The sequence below is a fragment of the Physeter macrocephalus genome, chromosome 11 (genome assembly GCF_002837175.3).
Source record: "Physeter macrocephalus isolate SW-GA chromosome 11, ASM283717v5, whole genome shotgun sequence".
Taxonomy (NCBI): domain Eukaryota; kingdom Metazoa; phylum Chordata; class Mammalia; order Artiodactyla; family Physeteridae; genus Physeter; species Physeter macrocephalus.
This window is the reverse complement of record NC_041224.1, coordinates 78,953,651-78,963,985: the sequence shown is the minus strand read 5'-3', so window position 1 is coordinate 78,963,985 and position 10,335 is coordinate 78,953,651.

Here is a 10,335-nt window from a genome sequence, read left to right as displayed (position 1 = left end):
AGCCTGTGCTCCACAACGGGAGAGGCCACAACAGAGAGAGGCCCACGTACCACAAAAAAAAAAAAAAAAAAAAAAGAATAATGTAGCATTTCCCAGAAGGAATGTGCTAGTCTTATCCAAATTAAAAGCCATATCACACATGGAGATTCCATTTCATTTTGGCTCCACACTCCATGAAGAACTATGAAAAGTTCCCACAGTTTTAAAGACAAACATTCAAATTGTTTAATATCTCTCAAAAACCTCCTATTGAAGATTGTATTGATCACCTACTATACCATTTAGCTTTTATAGAGAGTTCACTTTGGGCCAGACACAGTGATAGGTTTTGAGGATATGAGATAAGTAAGAAATGGCTCCTGCTCTAGATTGTTTATTTGAGATTTTTCTTGTTTCTTGAGGTAGGATTGTATTGCTATAAACATCCCTCTTAGAACTGCTTTTGCTGCATCCCAAAGGTTTTGGGTTGTTGTATTTTCATTGTCATTTGTTTCTAGGTATTTTTTTATTTCCTCTTTGATTTCTTCAGTGATCTCTTGGTTATTTAGTAGCATATTGTTTAGCCTCCATGTGTTTGTGTTTTTTACAGTTTTTTTCCTGTAATTTATTTCTAATCTCATAACGTTGTGGTCAGAAAAGATGCTTGATGTGGTTCCAATATTCTTAAATTTACAGAGACTTGATTTGTGACCCAAGATGTAATCTATCCTGGAGAATGTTCCGTGTGCACTTGAGAAGAAAGTGTATTCTGCTGCTTTCAGATGGAATGTCCTATAAGTATCAATTAAGTCTATCTGGTCTAAAGTGTCATTTAAGGCTTGTGTTTCCTTATTAATTTTCTGTCTGGATAATCTATCCATTGGTGAAAGTGGGATGTTAAAGTCCCCCACTATTATTGTGTTACTGTCGATTTCCCCTTTTATGGCTGTTAGCATTTGCCTTATGTACTGAGGTGCTCCTATGTTGGGTGCATACATATTTACAATTGCTATATCTTCTTCTTGGATTGATCCTTTGATCATTATGCAGTCTCCTTCCCTGTTTCTTGTAATAGTCTTTATTTTAAAGTCTATTTTATCTGATATGAGTATTGCTACTCCAGCTTTCTTTTGATTTCCATTTGCATGGAATATCTTTTACCATTCCCTCACTTTCGCCAGTCCATATGTGTCCCTAGGTCTGAAGTGGGTCTCTTGTAGATGGCATATATATGGGTCTTGTTTTTGTATCCATTCAATCAGTATGTGTCTTTTGGTTGGAACATTTAATCCATTTATATTTAAGGTAATTATTGATATGTATCTTCCTATCACCATTTTCTTAATTGTTTTGGGTTTGTTTTTGTAGGTCTTTCTCTTCTCTTGTGTTTCCCGCCTAGAGAAGTTCCTTTAGCATTTGTTGTAAAGCTGGTTTGGTGGTGCTGAATTCTCTTAGCTTTTCCTTGTCTGTAAATCTTTTGATTTCTCTGTCAAATCTAAATGAGATCCTTGCTGGGTAGAGTAATCTTGGTTATAGGTTTTTTCCTTTCATCACTTTAAATATGTCCTGCCACGCCCTCTGACCTACAGAGTTTCTGCTGAAAAATCAGCTGGTAACCTTATGGGGATTCTCTTGTATGTTATTTGTTGCTTTTCCCTTGCTGCTTTTAATATTTTTTCTTTGTATTTAATTTTTGTTAGTTTGATTAATATGTGTTTCAGCCTGTTTCTCATTGGGTTTATCCTGTATGGGACTCTCTCTGCTTCCTGGACTTGATTGACAATTTCCTTTCCCATGTTAGGAAAGTTTTCAGCTACAGTCTCTTCAACTGTTTTCTCAGGCCCTTTCCCTTTCTCTTCTTCTTCTGGGACCCCTATAATTCGAATGTTGGTGCATTTAATGTTGTCCCAGAGGTCTCTGAGACTGTCCTCAATTCTTTTCATTCTTTTTTCTTTATTCTGCTCCATGGAAGTTATTTCCACTATTCTATCTTTGAACTCACTTATCTGTTCTTTTGCCTCAGTTATCCTGCTATTGATTCCTTCTGTTGTGTTTTCAGTTATCATGTCGTTCATCACTGATTATTTGTTCTTTAGTTCTTCTGGGTCCTTGTTAAACATTTCTTGTGTCTTCTTGATCTGTGCCACCATTCCATTTCCGAGATCTTGGATCATCTTTACTATCATTACTCTGAATTCTTTTTCAGGTAGATTGCCTATTTCCTCTTCATTTATTTGGTCTTGTGGGTTTTTACCTTGCTCCTTCATCTGCAGCATATTTCTCTGATATCTCATTTTGTCTAACTTACTGTGTTTGTGGTCTTCCCGCAGGCTACAGAGTTGTAGTTCCTCTTGCTTCTGTTGTCTGCCCCCTGGTGAGTGAGTTTGGTCCAGGGGCTTGTGTAGGTTTCCTGGTGAGAGGGACTGGTACTGTGCTCTGGTGGGTGGAGCTGAGTCTTTTCTCTCTGATGGGTAGGGCTGCATCAGATGGTGTGTTTTGGGGTGTCTGTGAGCTTAGTATGACTTTTGGCAGCCTGTCTGCTGATGGGTAGGGCTGTCTTGCTGGTTGTTTGACATGAAGTGTCCAGCACTGGAGCCTGCAGGCTGTTGGGTGGAGTCAGGACTTGGTGTCAAGATGGATACCTCCCAGAGAGCGCATGCCGATTAATATTCCCTGGGCCCAGGAATTCTCTGGTGGTCCAGTATCCTGGACTCCGTGCTCCCACTCTGGATGCCAAGGCCTGACTCCTGGCCGGGGAACCAAGAGCCCGCAAGCCATGCTGCATGGCCAGAGAAAAAAGATGGAAAAGAGAAAGAAAAAAAATAAGAAAACAAACAGACAAACAAAACCCAGGACAAATAGCAAAAACAAAAACAAAAAATCAGCAACAACAACACACACACAAAGAAGAAAGAAAACAAACAGTCACTCCAAATCCAAGTCAAATGTTAACAACAAAACCAAACTCTTGGTAGGTCTCTGGACCTGCTGTGGGCACTGTGGGGACAGCTCAGACTCTGACCTGGCCCAGCTCCCACGAGTACCTGACCCAAAGTCCACTGCTGCTAAGGCTAGACCGGGAACAGTTGTGGGAACACTCATTGTCTATTCAGGTACTCCACAGACTCAGGATTTACCAAGCTGATCATGGGGATTTAATCTGTGGTTTGTGCACTTGCATGAAAGATTTCCTCTTCCTTAGTCGCACTGCCCCTGGGGCTCAGCTTTGGTTTGGGCCCCACCTCTGTGTGTGCACCACCCTCAGGCATCTGTTCCCCACAGATGAGAGGGAGTGAAAGCAGCGACTGATTGGGGCACACTTACTCCCTCAGGCTGGGGAGGGGTATGGCAGCTATAATTGTGTTCGCGAATTGCCTGTGGTGGTGGGTACTGACAGGCAGTTGCAACATCCTGGGGCATACTCACTCTGGTGGGAGTCCCTCCCAGTGCCCATGGAGGCCAAAGAAGCCAGTGGATGGGGAAAGGGGTTGTATTGGTGGCCCTGCCCCTTGAGTGCCACTCAACAATGATGCCTTGCTTCTATTGTGTCCTGGGCTTTTTCTGCAAACTTTCCCAGTTGTGGAGCTCCTTATTCCTGTCCCTTCAGGCTGTCTTTTCACAGCCAAAAGCTGTCCCCTCCCTGGGTCCACGCTCCAAACCCCATTTTCCAGCACCCCAGCCCCTCCACAACAGGAGACTCAGGCTGGGATGCTCAGGGTTGCAGCGCATAACATGCACGCAGTTCATACTTTGTGCTGCCTTCCAAAAGTCATCCACTGTGTTCTCCTTTGATGTCCCTGAAGGTCCCTTTCTATCCCAGCTGATTTCCCCATCATGAGGGAGCTTTTCTGAGTGTGCAGACCTTTCTTCACCTTCAGCTTCCTGCCAGGGTTGCTGGTCCCTGTTTTGATTCCTCTTTTCTTTTTTTCTTTCTTTTGTCTTACCCAGTTGAGAGGGGATTTTTCTTGTCCTTTTTGCTGTCCAAAATCTTCCACTAATGTTCAGCAGATGCTCTGAGAGAATTATTCCATTCTTGTTGTACTTGTGAGGAGTGATGAATTCCACGTTTTCTTATTCCGCCATCTTGACTCCTCCCCAGCTCCTGCTTTAGAAAAGCTTGGGTTTTGAGGCCAGAATCTCACATCATTAGTTACAAGAAGTGTTAAAGAAGGCGGCGGGGGCGGGGAAGGAAATATAGTTGGAAGGAAAGAAGACTCAAATAGAGGGGCATAATTACTGTCTCCCCAAGGTTTCAGGGTTTCCATATGAAAGACAGATTAGACCTGTTCTTCAGGACCTCAGCAGGCAGAATTTCAATCGAAGGGCAGAATTTCAGCTTATTTCATGGAGGCACAAAAGGAACTGTTTTAAAATAGAAATGACTGCTTTGGGCAGTACTGAGCTCCTTGCTCTTAATAGTATTCAAGTTGACATTGGATGACCCATTGGGGAAACAATAGAATAATCAGCATTCAAATCCCAACTCCTCTTGATTTGGCAAGTTATTTAATTTCTCAGTTTCTTCATGTGTGAAATGGGCTAATAATAAACAAGTCACAGAATTGATGGGCAGATGAGTGGAATAATGCTTAAGGAGGGCTGAGCATAGTGGCCATTCAATTAACGCTCTAATAGTGGCCCTGATGCTGAAATTGGTGATTCTGAAGTTGAAGGGGATGTGATAGTGAAGATCTGAGCACCCAAAGAAGCAGGAAATTGGAAAATACAACCTCTGAGATCCTTTCCAATCCTGAACTTCTATGAGTTTATGATTCTGAACTTTAGTTTATTTATCTGCAGTGAGAAAAGAACTCTTGTCAAGTCCTGAAAACGAAGGTAACTCCCCTGTTGCCTGGGTCCCACAAACATACGTCTCACCCAGGATCCACATCCTCCATGCAATATCCTCCAGATATGAGTATCCCTCTACAATTTGCTCTGCCTTGCCAGATTGAGCCTCTATCTGAGGGCTGACGTTGGCCTCAGACCTGAACTTACACTGAGGTTTTGTCTTCTCTATAATCCCTTTTAAGTCTTTGTGAAAGACTTAAAACTCCAACTAGCTTATCACAGCCCCTACTGGTTTGGCCAGAGGGAATCTCTCTTTTGGCCTAAACTTTACAACAGCTGCCCAGAGATAAGTACAAGGGCCCCTGGTTAGAATCTGAGCTCTGTCAAAGTAACTCTGTACATCGAGGGCAGACGCTTAAGATGGGATATCTCCAATTTGGCTTTTTAGGAGTTGATTAAGAAAAAGGCACAGGATCTTTAACTCCTGTTGCTGGTCTTCTACATTTGGAATTCTCTGCTTCAGGGACAAATAAAGACATTTCCAGTGATGTTTAAGCTTGACATCAGTGGCAGGAGATTTTAGGGTGCCCAAGTTAGCAATACCAGTGGAAATGGAAGGCTAATTAGAGGCTCCTTCTCATCATGTACCACGATCCTGTAAATGTAACTCGGTCAGACAAACTGGCATTTGGTATTTGATTGCACAATCCTAAATATCAACACACCCTGAGGTTCCCTTCCTCCCCCACAATCATCTTCCTTCAGTGAAAAATTTAAGCAATCAATGCCACTGGAGGCATTTCCAGAACTCGCTGCAAGAGACAGTTGAGTCAAAAGGTCTAAGATAAGAAAAGTTCTTCTTTTCCCATGTGTTGAGGTTTTCTTTAGTCCAGGGAGTGAAAATTCCTTCAAAGTTGGAACAAGTTTATACATTCTGAATTGTTTGGCCAATAAACATTGTGCAGATTGTGCAACCAATCTGCTCCCTAAGTAGGAAATGTCAGGAAATGGTCCCAAGTGCCACCGGCACCTAGAATTATTTACAATAGATTTCTTAATGCCAAAAGCCTCTTTTTCGGTAGAGAATAAACATATATCATATTGTACCGACTTTTTTTCTTTTTTTGCTTCTATGAGTTACAGTTATGGAATATTTGCAGGCGCAGAGATGAACAATTCTCTTTTCACTCTGCTTTATTATTCTCCAAAGGTGGTTATTAATAGGTGTCAGAACAAGGGTAACTTTTAACCTCACAGTCCCTGCAGCAATGCCTCATGGCCCTTGATTGTCTAGGTCCACTAATGTAACCACACTGGGAAAATGTTTTAAAGGCACTAACATTTCTAGATGCCATTTTCTCATCAAAATATTTTCCCTTATTTGGTCCACCAAGCTAATGCATTTACGTGACATCCACATTAACACTGCAGTCACTTCGTACCTTGACCCCTTCCTTCTAGTCAGAGCATAGTCTGATGCTGTAGAGTAGAGGCCTCTGGGAAAGAGGGAGGCAATTAGGTAAAAAGTAATACCTGGGTTTGATGGTCTTCGTTGATTAAGTAATCACTAAAGCAGTTCCTGAATTGTGTGATGTATTAGGCAACAAGCAAGAAAATAAATGGTTGGGATCCGTATCTATATTTACATCTATATCTATACCTATCTATATCTATATTTATAATGGTACTCTGTGTTAATCATTTCAGTCCTGTGGGTAAGAGAAATCCGTGGGACCTACTGTTTAGCATCCTAATCTCATATGAACTCATGGGTACTGGACTTCATATCCATAATCTTCACCTTGTAATTCCAGTAACCTTCCTGAGCCAGGAAAATAACAAACAAAAACATGTTTAGAATTGAAATATGATCAGATAGCAGATGTAATGGGAAATATAAGCCCTTCTCTTTTTCACTTACTTTGTGTTTGGTTTTGATGCAAATATATGTGGGTGTGGGGTGCTGAGATACCCTGAGTTTGTTTGCTATAAGCAAAATGACAATATTGTGGGAAGGAAAATGGAGATGTAGAGAAACAGCTGGAGGTGGCAAGGAGAGGAAGAGAGTGGTGCTTGCAAACTCATCCTCCTCCTGTTCTCCGTAGTTTAGTATCTACTGTAACCCAGGCAGTTGGAAATACAAAGAAAAATAAGACCTAGACTCAGAGATCATAGTCTTAAGTATAAGAAAATGATTCGAGCAGGGCAGAGAAGATTAGGGGCGAGAGTGTGGGTGGCATGGATAAGAAGGAAGATTGTGGAATGCTGTGTCACATTTTTGGTTGTAAGCTAGCAGGCGGGCATCATATGATTGCATTGATGAATCCTGTGGTGTGGTTAGGGACAGAAAGTCGTAGCCTGAACTGTGGGCAAGCTGTCAGGAGTTCAAGAGAGGAATATTTCCTAAAGAAGTTGGTGTTGGAGCAATATTGGATCCTAGAAGCATTGACTGATTTTGAACACGAAGAGAAACCCCTCTAGGTAGAGAAAATTCAGAGTTGGGAAAGTGTTGGGTTTCTATGAAGAATGCACATGTCTACTTTAAATCTCAACATCAGGAACAAAATTAGTGTATGTTTATTGAAAGTCTATGTTGTAAGTACAAAGGGTCAAGTGAAATCTTTTCTTTCCCACATACTCTGCCAGGAACTTAAAATAAAAGGAAATAAGGTTGTTTTCAGAGTATTAAACTGTTAAAAAATTCATGAACAATGGACATGATGAACCATCTGTGAGAGTAAACCAAGGCATTTTCTGTAAAGTGAACAGGAAAGTTTGAGAATAGCCAACTGTCCAATCCAGGTGACCCTGTAATTCTCAACAGGAGGCAGAACTGGAGGTAGGAATGTGATTGCCATTTGATGAGTAAAGACCCATTTTCTCATATTGTGTTTGGAGAGAGAATTTCTCAACAGAAGGGGCATAAGAAGCTGAGAGGCAAGTTCCCAATGTATGGAAAAGGGGTCTGATGACAATTGTTTTCTTAACCACCAACTATCACCCTATGAGACACCAGTGTGCTTTTTGGGTGTTAAAAATGAGTTTTCAAATCTAAAAAGTTGTATACCACCAGCATAGGGACTGATAAAAGGACACAGAAAGATCCAGAAGTTAGCAGGGTTTCTCCAGTATTATTCAGGGAAGAAAGATAGTATGAAACTTCTGGTCCCATAAAGGTACCATCTTTGTACAATAAGTCTTCAAACCTCACCGTGAGTAACATTGCCAATAGCTGTTACTAATAGAGAGTGCATTATATGCTTGAGACTTTGTACACACTGTTTCAGAAGATCTTATGTATTCCACCCATTTTTAAAAACTAGGAAACCAAGAAGGAAGTTTGTCCACACCTGATGGTGGACCTGGATTTGATTTATGTCTTGCTGGGTTTCCAAGCTCATGTGTGGAGTGCAAACACAGAAATATTGCAGAAGAAATTGACTTTGGGAAGGAAGAGTGGTCTGGGTATAAAGTGGCATTATTAGCACTTAGCCTGATGCTTCCTGAAGTAGGTTTGAAATAAAAATTACATAAATAAGGGACTTCCCTGGTGGTCCAGTGGTTAAGACTTTGCCTTCCAATGCAAGGCGTGCAGGTTCGATCCCTGGTCGGGGAGCTAAGATCCCACATGCCTCAGGGCCAAAAAACCAAAACTTAAAACAGAAGTGATATTATAACAAATTCAATAAAGACTTCAAAAATGGTCCACATTAAAAAGAAATCTTTAAAAAATAATTACATAAATAAGAAACCTACTGAGACCCAGGGTAAGGTAAGTCAGAAAGAGAGTGGGTGTGTTTCTAGAGGATGCATTGTTGAGTACTCACTCAAGGGAGATAAGGAGAATCAGAGTAACAAGTTCTTAAACCAGCTTAATCAAAATCTTACTTTTGTTGCCTGCTTTCTTTCCTTAAATAGTTGACACTTTAGGCTGTGATAGTGTGTAAGCTTAATTTTATTATATTGACGAAATATGACAGGCTGAACATGTATCTAAGCTGTGTAGGAGGTTAGAGAAGCTATGAGTCAATAGTACCAGCTTTGAAATAAGACAGATGTGGTTTCTGATCCCAGGTCTATAGCTTACTAGCTCTGTGGGCCTGTCTCTCACCTGAAAATGTGAATAAACATCCTTAGCTCACTGGATTGTTGTAAGGATTAAATGAGAAGTTGTCTAGTGTCCAACAGAGGTAGTTGCTATATTTTTTATACATTATTTTTCTTTTCTGTCTTCTTTTTCACTCTAACACTTTCCACTCTATAGTCCCACCCTTTATTTCCCTATAAAACCTGGATACCTGGAATAGTGCCCTGGTGATACCATTCATCCCAGCTTTCAGGATATCTGAGATATCCCGATTGTGGTCTGTGGTCCAGGCAAATCTGGAAGGAATGGGAATTTGTAGAGTCTCCCTGGAGACTGGATCTTTCCAAGATAGCTGTGGATCTCTTTTAACTGATGCTTTATTCACCTGCTTGTGATACTCTCTTTGTATTACAACCTAACAAGAGGGGAGACGACCAAGGCAAACTTTCAAAAATAAAACTTACACTTCTAGCTTTTGTCATTCTTTTTGTTTGAAGTTTGAGTTTCTAAAATTTCAGTTATTATTATTTTTTTACATGATAACCTGTGGTAACTGAGGAGGAAGAACAGCTAGTTGGAGAAAGTAAAACGCTTTCTCAGCCATTTCTTCAGATAAAGGTTTTTTGTTTTGTTTGTTTTTTAGAAAACCAAAATAATAATGCCATATGTAGAATTATACCAAGATGTGAGACAGTCTTTCCTTCTTCAGTTGGGGAGAATGAAAGAACATGGGCAGGCAGGAGGTTGTTTAACCCCGAACCCCAGAGCAGACAAAAGAGTTTTCCAAGTACAGATTTTGAGACAGGAAGTGGATTTTCTAGAGGTAAATTTGGAGATGAGCAGACCAAGAAAAAAACAGTAAGTTTTTGTAAAAGCCAATTTTCCCTGAAATTCAAATTAGGGAAAGTAGAAACTCCAGGAGAAAATTCAACAACAAAAAAAGTAATATACCAAATTATATCATTCCCAATAATTTCCTTTAATATAAACTTTCAATTACATTATCTCCGTTGCACTTCCTAAATCTCCTGTGAGATCAGTATTGTCTCTATTTTACAAATAAGAAAAATGAAGCTCTTAGAGGTCAACAGACTTGCCTAAAGCCACACAGTTTGAAGACAGTGGAAGTTGGAGCCAATATCAGTTATTCTTATCTGATTGTTTGACTGGTGGATTTTGTTGGTGAACGCTCCTCTTTTCTACCCCAGCAGGTACATATATGCACTATTATCCACTGCATATGTTTCTTCAGTCATTTCTCATGGGCAGAAAAACTGGTCACTTACATTCTAGGACCCATTGTCTCAAAGAATTCACTTGTTTGCTTGCCTTGAGCTGAAATGCTGACCCATGTAGTCCCAAATTATGGAGAAATCAAGGTCTTATCTCTTGAATGCTAAATAACAACTCACATTTATTATGTGTTTACCTGTGCCAGTCACTGTCTGTGTTTTATGTGTATTAACTCATTTAATCCT